The following is a 12944-nucleotide window of genomic DNA, read 5'->3' as shown; positions in this document are numbered from 1 at the left end:
GATTAAAATGAGTCTCAAGGGTAATTTACATGATTTATCGAGACATTCATTACCAGATCATTACCTTGTAAATCTAAGCTTCCGCTGGAGATATATCACCAGGTGGTACGCAGTCCCGTTCCGTATGATGCTTTTTACACCTCCTTCCGTGCGGCGTTTCTGGTTTTCCAGTTTTATTTCTTGACACAAATCATAATAGCCTGATGCATCAATGAACAAATTCACAAAGGCCGGGAAGTTCGAATCCTCGTCACGGCCCTTGTGGATTTGTTCATTGTTTCTTGAGTTTCTCTGTGTCAGAGCGGTTTTTTGGGGGAGACTCTTGTATATGATCCTCCCAGGCCACATGGGATCTGGGAGATGGTGAACATAACCCACGCAGGTGCTGAACACGAGTTGAACACGTACAATACGTGTATTCACCTAGTTCCAACGTGTATAAACGTCTTTCCTTGCTATTAACGCACGTATCTACATCTACCACGTCCGTATCTACATCCACCAGGTCCGTATCTACATCCACCAGGTCCGTATCTACATCCACCAGGTCCGTATCTACATCTACCACGTCCGTATCTACATCCACCAGGTCCGTATCTACATCCACCAGGTCCGTATCTACATCCACCAGGTCCGTATCTACATTCACCAGGTCCGTATCTACATCTACCACCCCCACACGGACGGACAATCTACCGGAAGATGCATTCTGGGTAGTTTTTACGCCGGGGTTATGGAGATAACTCTCCATGCAGATGTGATGAGTTTGGGAGATACGACTCTATAACGAGACTTTAAGGTGCCATGTCCCTCGCTGCTGCCCCTGCCACTCTCGCCTCTCTAGCCCCCGCTCGTAGGGGTCAGAATAGCCCCGTTCGAGCCCAGGGTTGTTATGGCGTTGTATGTTTTATGTTAAGAAGGCGGGAGGTGGTGATGGCTGTTGCTCGTGTCTCCGGCAGCCCCGAGCGCCTCGCTCTATTATTGACGCAGATGTCGTACCGCCTCGAGATTGAAGCGGGTTTTATGTATTAATTACTCTCTCTCTCTCTGTCTTTGTCTCTCTCTCTCTCTCTCTCTCTCTCTCTCTCTCTCTCTCTCTCTCTCTCTCTCTCTCTTACAGTTTAAGCTCGGATAGATTGAGCTGGGACAGGTTAAGCTGGGACAGGTTAAGCTGGGTCAGGATAAGCTGGGACAGGTTAAGATAGGACAGGTTAAGCTGGAACAGGTTAAGCTGGGACAGGTTAAGCTAAGACAGGTTAAGCTGGGACAGGTTAAGCTAGGCTTAGATACGCTACGATTTGGTTTATATTAGAACGTTTGACTAAGATTAGGTTAGGTTAGATTTTAATAAAAAAAATTGTTTGGTTAGATTAGGTTAGGTTAGATTTTAATAAAAAAAATTGTTTCGTTAGATTAGGTTAGGTTAGGCTACTTTAGAAGATAGTTCAGAATACGTTTGATCAAATTAGGATCAAAATACTCTGAAATATAAGTTAGAGTTGATATCAATCGCTACAAATGGTGTTATATGCTAAGATATGATGCTATATTGCAAGATTGAAGAAAATTGTCCTTGAATTGAGATGGTTCAGAAGGAAGTGCTGAGAATATGTTTATCGCGAACAGTGGGGAGCAATTAAGTGTGTTTGTAATTGTCATTCATTAGCTCTATCATATTGTAATGTAATTTGCTTCACATTTTGAGAGCCTAATATAGTTTAATATACTCACTAATATTTTCGCCCAAAATGCTCACCTATAAACTCATCTCAATTCTTACCAATAGACCAACACATTAAGGTTGATATCACACCGAACCTGTCCCCAGAGGCCCACATCAAAAGGATATCATCAGCGGCATATGCTAGGTTGGCCAACATAAGAACTGCATTTAGAAACTTGTGAAAGGAATCGTTCAGGACCTTGTATACCACATATGTCAGACCAATCCTGGAGTATGCAGCTCCAACCTGGAATCCATATCTAGTTAAACACAAGACAAAGTTAGAGAAGATTCAGAGGTATGCCACCAAACTGGGCCCGGAACTAAGAGGTATGAGTTACGAGGAAAGGCTAAGGGAGCTGAACCTCACGTCCCTGGAAGACAGAAGAGTAAGGGGAGACATGATAACCACCTACAAAATTCTCAGGGGAATTGACAGGGTGGACAAAGACAAACTCTTCAGCACGGGTGGGACACGAACAAGGGGACACAGGTGGAAACTGAGTACCCAAATGAGCCACAGAGACGTTAGAAAGAACTTTTTCAGTCAGTTCAGTCAGAGTAGTTAACAGGTGGACTGCATTAGGCAGTGATGTGGTGGAGGCTGACTCCATACACAGTTTCAAGTGTAGATATGATATATAAAATAAAATAAAGTGAAAACTAAGACCCACCAACACATCTGATAACCCCGATACTGGTAACAGCGAAGCGACTGGCCTGGACTAGTACAACTCCCTCTCTCCAACAACAGATCAATAAAACATAGTTACCATTCCCAATAAAGTGAAGAGTAAAGTAAAGGGGAAAGAGAGGAGGGTGACAAAGTATTTAAATTGATCAAAATTGACACATACGAACATAGGAAGAAAGGTAACTGCAGAAGGCCTATTAGCCCTTACGAGGCAGCTCCTAAAACAAAGGGGATCTATCTTGAGGTTATCTTGAGATGATTTCTGGGCTTTAGTGTCCCCGCGGCCCGGTCCTCGACCAGGCCTCCACTCCCAGGAAGCAGCCCGTGACAGCTGACTAACACGCAGGTACCTATTTTACTGCTAGGTAACAATCTATCTTGAGGTTATCTTGAGATGATTTCGGTGCTTTAGTGTCCCCGCGGCCCGGTCCTCGACCAGGCCTCCACTCCCAGGAAGCAGCCCGTGACAGCTGACTAACACCCAGGTACCTATTTTACTGCTAGATAACAGGGGCATAGGGTGAAAGAAACTCTGCCCATTATTTCTCGCCGGCGCCTGGGATTGAACCCAGGACCACAGGATCACAAGTCCAGCGTGCTGTCCGCTCGGCCGACCGGCTCCCAAATGACTGCAATAAAGTAATTAATTTGTGAACACATACTAGAACACCTCATAATAAATAATTTATATTTACATTGTAAAACCTGGATAAATGCTTGTGTAGGAATTGGATTGTTGATTAATGCAACAAGACGAGGGATTGTTGCATTGTTATATCCTAAGATTTGAACCTAAGATAAGATAACACGTGAATTTGGGTATAAATTCTTAAGGTGTTCTGTAGCATTTAAATATGACAGAGTTGTGCAATGACAGAGTTGTGCAGTGATAGAGTTGTGCAATGGTAGAGTTGTGCAATGATAGAGTTGTGCAATGATAGAGTCGTGCAATGACAGAGTCGTGCAGTGATAGAGTTGTGCAATGGTAGAGTCGTGCAATGATAGAGTCGTGCAATGACAGAGTTGTGCAGTGATAGAGTCGTGCAATGATAGAGTCGTGCAATGACAGAGTTGTGCAGTGATAGAGTCGTGCAATGATAGAGTCGTACAATGATAAAGTCTTACAATGACAAAGTCGTACAATGACAAAGTCGTACAATGACAAAGTCGTACAATGACAAAGTCTTACAATGACAAAGTCTTACAATGACAAAGGCTTACAATGACAAAGTCTTACAATGACAAAGTCTTACAATGACAAAGGCTTACAATGACAAAGTCTTACAATGACAAAGTCTTACAATGACAAAGGCTTACAATGACAAAGTCTTACAATGACAAAGTCTTACAATGGCAAAGTCTTACAATGGCAAAGTCTTACAATGACAAAGTCTTACAATGACAAAGTCTTACAATGACAAAGTCGTACAATGACAAAGTCGTACAATGACAAAGTCGTACAATGACAAAGTCTTACAATGACAAAGTCTTACAATGACAAAGTCGTACAATGACAAAGTCTTACAATGACAAAGGCTTACAATGACAAAGTCTTACAATGACAAAGTCTTACAATGACAAAGTCTTACAATGACAAAGGCTTACAATGACAAAGTCTTACAATGACAAAGTCTTACAATGACAAAGTCTTACAATGACAAAGTCGTACAATGACAAAGTCGTACAATGACAAAGTCTTGCAATGACAAAGGCGATTTATAAGAATTGTTTATAAGTATAGAAATACATCAAATTATTTATACTGTAATACAAAAGACTTGTTCATTAGTTGAGAGTATCTACAACAAGTATCTTTATTCCCCCCCCCCTGCATATCTACTAATCAGCATTAAGAAGATACATTTATCTATCAAAATTTAAATATACCCTCTAATTAACTCGCCAGTATCTTTATGATTGGGAAACAAACTCCAGTATCAAATGATTGAGAAACAGATAAGTTATATAAGAGTGGATATCTTTCTTGTGTGTGTACCATTGATGGGAGTTCGTCAAGGATATCTGAGCCCAGACGAGTTTAATGATACATTAAGAGAGGTCTGGAGGCGCCAGCATCGTAATGTTGAGAGTAAAATTCCCTTTACAACACCTCGCTTTCTGACTACACATTTTGCGATGCGAATAAGAGCACAAGGGAAACGAGAGAGACGGTTTGAATCAGTTGGTGACGGTTTGAATCATTTGGTGACGGTTTGAATCAGTTGGTGACGGTTTGAATCGGTTGGTGACGGTTTGAATCAGTTGGTGACGGTTGGGATCGGTTGGTGACGGTTTGAATCAGTTGGTGACGGTTTGAATCGGTTGGTGACGGTTTGAATCAGTAGGTGACGGTTTGAATCAGTTGGTGACGGTTTGAATCAGTTGGTGACGGTTGGAATCAGTAGGTGACGGTTGGAATCAGTTGGTGACGGTTTGAATCAGTTGGTGACGGTTTGAATCAGTTGGTGACGGTTTGATTCAGTTGGTGACGGTTGGAATCAACTGGACACTCCTTGTTCTTCACACATACCCGAAAGAACTTGGTCAAAGTTCTTTCAAAACTAGCAAAGTTCATTTTCTATGTGGATGGTCCACATGTTGAGAAGTGGAACTCAACTCTATAGGAAAAATAAGAGCTTTATATGGCCTCGAACCATCGGAAAAGATGAAAGTCGAATCGTAGTTCCTAAACCTTGTTGGCAGTAGTAGTGGTAGGCATCCACCAGTCTCAGGAGACTATGGAGTTGTGCTCGGGTTGTCGGTCTGGAGTGGCCTCTCCAGGGCGCAAGGCCAGGGTAGGTTGATACGGGGGAGAAGCTGTTACCCATGCAGCAGGTCCTCCCCCTCTCCAGGGCGCAAAGCCAAGGTAGGTTGATACGGGGGAGAAGCTGTTACCCATGCAGCAGGGAGGCGCATCAATCCTCCTTCCATGGCATAAGGCACAGCCACACACAGGCACCAAGACACCACTGTACCACAGACACAGCCAGGCACCACTGTACCACAGTCACAGCCACACACAGGCACCAGGACACCACTGTACCACAGACACAGCCAGGCACCTCTGTACCACAGTCACAGCCACACACAGGCACCAGGACACCACTGTACCACAGACACAGCCACACACAGGCACCAGGACACCACTGTACCACAGACACAGCCAGGCACCACTGTACCACAGACACAGACACACACAGGCACCAGGACACCACTGTACCACAGACACAGCCAGGCACCACTGTACCACAGTCACAGCCACACACAGGCACCAGGACACCACTGTACCACAGACACAGCCACACACAGGCACCAGGACACCACTGTACCACAGCCACAGCCACACACAGGCACCAAGACACCACTGTACCACAGACACAGCCACACACAGGCACCAGGACACCACTGTACCACAGACACAGCCACACACAGGCACCAGGACACCACTGTACCACAGACACAGCCACACACACGCCACAAGACACCACTGTACCACAGACACAGCCACACACAGGCAGCAAGACACCACTGTACCACAGACACAGCCACACACAGGCCACAAGACACCACTGTACCACAGCCACACACAGGCAGCAAGGCACCACTGTACCACAGACACAGCCACACACAGGCCACAAGACACCACTGTACCACAGACACACACAGGCCACAAGACACCACTGTACCACAGCCACACACAGGCAGCAAGGCACCACTGTACCACAGACACAGACACACACAGGCACCAAGACACCACTGTACCACAGACATAGTGGGTATTGAAGGGGAAAATAAAGTTACTGCAGGAGAAGCCAAAGTGACAGGTTATGGGAGAGGAAATTCAAGTATAATGTTATTTGATGGTTTCTGGATGTGTCAGAGGGAGGGAGGAATGGGAGGGAAGGATGGGGAAGGAGATGGCACAGAAATGGGAAAGGGTTGATGGGATAGGGGGTTGTTACGTCTTAACTACATCACCACATACGACCTGAAACTTCTAGAACTACCTTACCTTGAGGTTACCTTGAGGTGCTTCCGGGGCTTAGCGTCCCCGCGGCCCGGTCGTCGACCAGGCCTACTGGTTGCTGGACTGATCAACCAGGCTGTTGGACGCGGCTGCTCGCTGCCTGACGTATGAGTCACAGCCTGGTTGATCAGGTATCCTTTGAAGGACTACCACAGTGTTTGAAAATATTTAACACAGTGCCAATCTATGTTTATAAGAAAGAATATCGCTCTACTGGACGGTAGAGCGACGGTCTGGCTTTATGCAGGTCGGCGTTCAATCCCCGACCGTCCACAAGTGGTTGAGACACCATTCCTTTCCCACCGTCCCATCCCAAATCGTTATCCTGACCCCTTCCCAGTGCTATATAGTCGTAATGGCTTGGCGATTTCCCCTTGATAGTTCCCTTCCCCTTCAGCTACTCTAACGTTTCCTAAAATAAAAATGATTAGGAAATACAACTTAAGCATAAGTGATATGATTTGATGTTCTAGATTCAGCTATTTAGAACAAAAATTTTCCAAGTAGCACGGGCTATGGTGAGCCCGTAAGTGGAGGCATCTTTGGAGCCATTGTATCAATAGCTGATACTAGAGATCTGGGGATGGATGTAGGTGTTCATGGTAGTTTTCACCAATACACCACTGTACCACAGTACACTTATGTACTATGGTACATAACTGTACCACACTACACTTATGTACTATGGTACATAACTGTACCACACTACACTTATGTACTATGGTACATAACTGTACCACACTACACTTATGTACTATGGTACATAACTGTACCACACTACACTTATGTACTATGGTACATAACTGTACCACACTACACTTATGTACTATGGTACATAACTGTACCACACTACACTTATGTACTATGGTACATAACTGTACCACACTACACTTATGTACTATGGTACATAACTGTACCACACTACACTTATGTACTATGGTACATAACTGTACCACACTACACTTATGTACTATGGTACATAAGTGTACTGTGTTATGGAGCTGTGGAGTAAGTGGTTTTCCGTTTTTTCTTTGCCTGAGACTTGGGCTGAGCCGAGCTGTCGTTTGGTGCAACCCGTTCTCGCACTTTCTTACAGTCAATATTGACTTATTAAATAAGTGCATATGTGACATACTAATTTATTGTGAATATTTTAGTTTACCTTGAAAAGCTTCATAGAAAACACCGACCTTGCCTAACCTTCTTAGTATGTTAAGATAAGCATCTTATTGCTTCGTAATTACAATTATTACTTAACCTATACCTATAATAGGTTAAGTAATAACTGCAATTAAGAAGCAATAAGATGCTTATCTTAACATACTAAGAAGGTTAGGTAAGGTCGGTGTTTTCTATGAAGCTTTTCAAGGTAAACTAAAACATTCACAATAAATCAGTATGTCACATATGCACTTATTTAATAAGTCAATATTGACTGTAAGAAAGTGCGAGAATGGGTTGTTTGGTGAGGTGGCCTCCACGAGGAGGTCTTGAATTGAGTGGTTGTATTTGTGGTGTGGTGGTGGAGCTCCTACTAAGACTTCTTCGTCTGAGAAGTCCGTAACCTCCGTATTTGGTGATTTCGTCTTTTGCATCTTAGCCTGAGATAGGCTCAGGTGTCGTGGATTAGTGGTAGAATTTGGGAGCCGGTCGGCCGAGCGGACAGCACGCTGGACTTGTGATCCTGTGGTCCTGGGTTCGATCCCAGGCGCCGGCGAGAAACATTGGGCAGAGTTTGTTTCACCCTATGCCCCTGTTACCTAGCAGTAAAATAGGTACCTGGGTGTTAGTCAGCTGTCACGGGCTGCTTCCTGGGGGTGGAGGCCTGGTTGAGGACCGGGCCGCGGGGACACTAAAGCCCCGAAATCATCTCAAGATAACCTCAAGATAGAAGCTATTTCAGGAGCGTTGGTGGTGCTGTTAGTAATTGTAGTGGGAAAGTAGTGGGAAAATGGAATGCACTTAAGGAACAGGTTGTGGAAGCAAACTCTATCCATAATTTTAAAACTAGATATGATAGGGAAATGGGACAGGAGTCATTGCTGTAAACAACAGATGGCTGGAAAGGCGGGATCCAAGAGTCAATGCTCGATCCTGCAGGCACAAATAGGTGAGTACATACAGGGTCCTCGCGGCTGATTGGACAGCGCTCTGGGGTTGTAGTCCTAACCGGATTCGATCCCCGGCAGAGGCAGAAACAAATGAGCAGAGTTTCTCTCACCCTGATGCTGCTGTTCACCTGCCAGTAAATAGGTACCTAGGAGTTAGACAGCTGCTACGGGCTGCTTCCTGGGGATGTGTGTGAGTGTGTGTGTGTGTGTGTGTGTGTGTGTGTGTGTGTGTGTGTGTGTGTGTGTGTGTGTGTGTGTTAGGGAGCAATGTATGTAGTACACTTAATAGGGAAAAATAGACTGCTTGAAAGGCGGGGTCCAAGAGCTAAATAACTCTATTCTGTAGACACAAAGAGTAAATACACACACAAATGCAAGCACAAATAGGTGAGTATATTGAAATACATTTTTACCTTAGGTCAGATCCTCTCCATAAAATTTTATGTTTGGTGAGTGAGAATTTATGGGTATTGATGGATCATTTGAAATGTAATTTCTACACATTATCGGTCTCTCTCTCTCTCTCTCTCTCTCTCTCTCTCTCTCTCTCTCTCTCTCTCTCTCTCTCTCTCTCTCTCTCTCCCTCTCCCTCTCCCTCTCTCTCTCTCTCTCCCTCTCCCTCTCTCCCTCTCTCTCTCTCTCTCACTCTCTCTCCCTCTCTCCCTCTCTCTCTCTCTCTCACTCTCTCTCTCTCTGCTGCTACCAAGTATCCCCTCTCAGGCATTAGATACATTAATTAATGGGTTCACAGAACACTATGAATACATGGATGTTACCTTCCCTACCCTTCACCACCTACCTTATCCTACCTGCCCTACTCTTCACCACCTACCTTACCGTACCTTCCCTACCCTTCACCACCTACCTTACCCTACCTGCCCTACCCTTCACCACCTACCTTACCCTATCTGCCCTACCCTTCACCACCTACCCTACCCTACCTGCCCTACCCTTCACCACCTACCTTACCCTATCTACCCTACCCTTCACCACCTACCCTACCCTACCTGCCCTACCCTTCACCACTTACCCTACCCTACCTGCCCTACCCTTCACCACCTACCCTACCCTATCTGCCCTACCCTTCACCACCTACCCTACCCTACCTTCCTTACCCTTCACCACCTACCCTACCCTGCCTTCCCTACCCTTCACCACCTACCCTACCCTACCTTCCCTACCCTTCACCACCTACCCTACCTGCCCTACCCTTCACCACCTACCCTACCTGCCCTACCCATCACCACCTACCCTACCCTACCTGCCCTACCCTTCACCACCTCCCCTACATTCACCACCTACAAAGTGAGAATCATGGCGAGTGATCCGACCCATCTATAACCATCCCTACACACAGACCAATCACCCTGCAAAGTCTAGACAAAGGGGGAAACTTTTACTACTTGATGCACCCCTATAATTCCAAACTATCCAGAGCAGTGATAAATAAAAACAAAACAAAACAAAAACAGAAACACTTGGTTCTACCTACGTCTGTAGCTCCCAGACGTAGTTCGACCGGGGATCGAACCCAGTACCTTAGGACTACGAATCCCAAGCGCTGTCCACTCAGCCGTCAGGCCTCCCTCAGTCAGCATCAATCGCTAACCATAATATGTACCAATAAGACCGAGCAAACACACACACACACACACACACACACACACACACACACACACACACACACATCACGTACACAATTACAATGGAACCATCAGAGAACAACAGAAAGATGTTCAACGGCCGCTCTGGTTCCAACTGCGGATCAATCCTCCTGTTAATCTGGAAGATTGTCCTGAACGCAAGGTTAAGCCTAAGGTGGACTTGTCCTACTTGTCCTGAGCGCAGATCTCAGTTGGAGAGAAGGACTTGGCGCAGATCTCAGTTGGAGAGAAGGACTTGGCGCAGATCTCAGTTGGAGAGAAGGACTTGGCGCAGATCTCAGTTGGTGAGAAGGACTTGGCGCAGATCTCAGTTGGAGCGAAGGACTTGGCCCAGATCTCAGTTGGTGAGAAGGACTTGGCGCAGATCTCAGTTGGAGAGAAGGACTTGGCCCAGATCTCAGTTGGTGAGAAGGACTTGGCGCAGATCTCAGTTGGAGAGAAGGACTTGGCGCAGATCTCAGTTGGTGAGAAGGATTTGGCGCAGATCTCAGTTGGAGAGAAGGACTTGGCGCAGATCTCAGTTGGTGAGAAGGACTTGGCGCAGATCTCAGTTGGTGAGAAGGACTTGGCGCAGATCTCAGTTAGAGAGCAGGACTTACTCTGAGCGCAGATCTCAGTTGGAGAGCAGGACTTACTCTGAGCGCAGATCTCAGTTGGAGAGCAGGACTTACTCTGAGCGCAGATCTCAGTTGGAGAGAAGGACTTACTCTGAGCGCAGATCTCAGTTGGAGAGCAGGACTTACTCTGAGCGCAGATCTCAGTTGGAGAGAAGGACTTACTCTGAGCGCAGATCTCAGCTGGAGAGAAGGACTTACTCTGAGCGCAGATCTCAGTTGGAGAGAAGGACTTACTCTGAGCGCAGATCTCAGTTAGAGAGCAGGACTTACTCTGAGCGCAGATCTCAGCTGGAGAGAAGGACTTTGCGCAGATCTCAGTTAGAGAGCAGGACTTAATCTGAGCGCAGATCTCAGTTGGAGAAAGGGACGTATTTGGAAACCAGGAGAGAATGGGAGATTGAGACTTATCCTGAGTGCAAAGTCCAACAGGAGACGGGGACTTACAGGGATAAAAGTCCTCTAAAGAACAGGAAGACCCGTCCGAAAGGCCATACTGTAGTGGAGACTAGGGAGTGTTGCTGGAACACTTTTCAGTGCTTGTCGTAGAGGTGTTGCGAGAGCAGAGAGCCTTACCCAAACGATCTCTATCAAACACCTCCATAACAATCTCCAATTAAGTTTCAAACCATTTTTCTTTGTTGCAAATCTAATGCAGCACTGTAATGGCCTTGTTGCTGAGCTCCAAGCTGAACTGTTCAGTTGTAACGATGAATACAGCAGTGACAAGAGCCCTGTGGCTGAGGACCATCTTGCGGCTAACTACGCTGTTTGCCAGTTAGAAGGCGGTCGCAGCAAACTATGTCATTTAGTCTTGATTTAAGGACTCGTGACATGTTTCTGTAATTATCTTGAAGACGTTTAGTTTCAAGACGCCCTCGGATAGGTCGTCGTAAATGGTTCGGAGGCAGATAATAACCGGCAATAGCTTTTACTCTAGTTTAGCCGGGAAAATGGCCAGGTTATTGGCTTTTAACGAGGCTAAATACCAGCTCCCTAAGATCATGTACCTAGTTGGTATCTTCACTTACTTGCCATTAAACTGGTCGGATGTCCGACAGTTACTCTTTGAAAGTTGTAAAACATTTAAATATTCATTCGCGAAATTTCGCGCAATCCTGTCTGAAAATATAGCGCGAAATGTCTGCATAAACCATTTAGTGAGATCATCATTTCGCTATGTTTTAGTGCACTGAATCTTGGCTGTAATCCTCGGGTTACCTTATCTTGACAAGAACTCACTATATTAACTTAACAAATCCGTAGGCAAAGTGCATGACTTGATATTAATAGTTCTCTTGCCCTTTTCCTAATCACAGAACGAGTCATAGTATTGCTATTTGGCGCTAAATGCCTCGTTAATCTCACTCTCTCTCAGTACTGGCTAATACGGCAGGTCTCGTTAAAGTCCGCAACGCTTGCAAAAATAGATCTTGTTGCCGAAAGACCTGTCAATGGCCCAGTAAATGTGTTCGCAATTCTCGATCACTTGCAAGGGGTTCAAGACTACCCTTTTCCTGCTCCTTTTCCTTAAGTTAACACTGCTGTTAGATGTGTTTAACTCAAGTGTTAACTTGACGCTAGATGATTGTAATGAAAGTTAATTTATTTGTGCCAAGTTCCATTACTCAACTTTAGGATATCCATCGCTGAGTGAATCCCAATTTTAATGTTACGGTGGTGACTCAGGTTCCTATACTTTAGGACGTTTTTCACTGAGTGAATCCCAATTTTAATGTTACGGTGACGACTCAGGTTCCTATACTTTAGGACGTTTTTCGCTGAGTGAATCCCAATTTTAATGTTACGGTGACGACTCAGGTTCCTATACTTTAGGACGTTTTTCGCTGAGTGAATCCCAATTTTAATGTTACGGTGACGACTCAGGTTCCTATACTTTAGGACGTTTTTCACTGAGTGAATCCCAATTTTAATGTTACGGTGACGACTCAGGTTCCTATACTTTAGGACGTTTCTCACGACTTGAATCCCCTTCAAATTGCTTAATCCTCGAATGACGTCGTTTCCTCCCACGTTCTCCTGCAGGTAAAACACTGCTCTACTTACTTTAGGAGAAATCTTAAAGTTTGCTTTGATTTTGCATATTTTCT

The sequence above is a fragment of the Procambarus clarkii genome, chromosome 77, assembly GCF_040958095.1.
Source record: "Procambarus clarkii isolate CNS0578487 chromosome 77, FALCON_Pclarkii_2.0, whole genome shotgun sequence".
NCBI lineage: Eukaryota > Metazoa > Arthropoda > Malacostraca > Decapoda > Cambaridae > Procambarus > Procambarus clarkii.
This window is presented reverse-complemented; position numbering follows the sequence as displayed.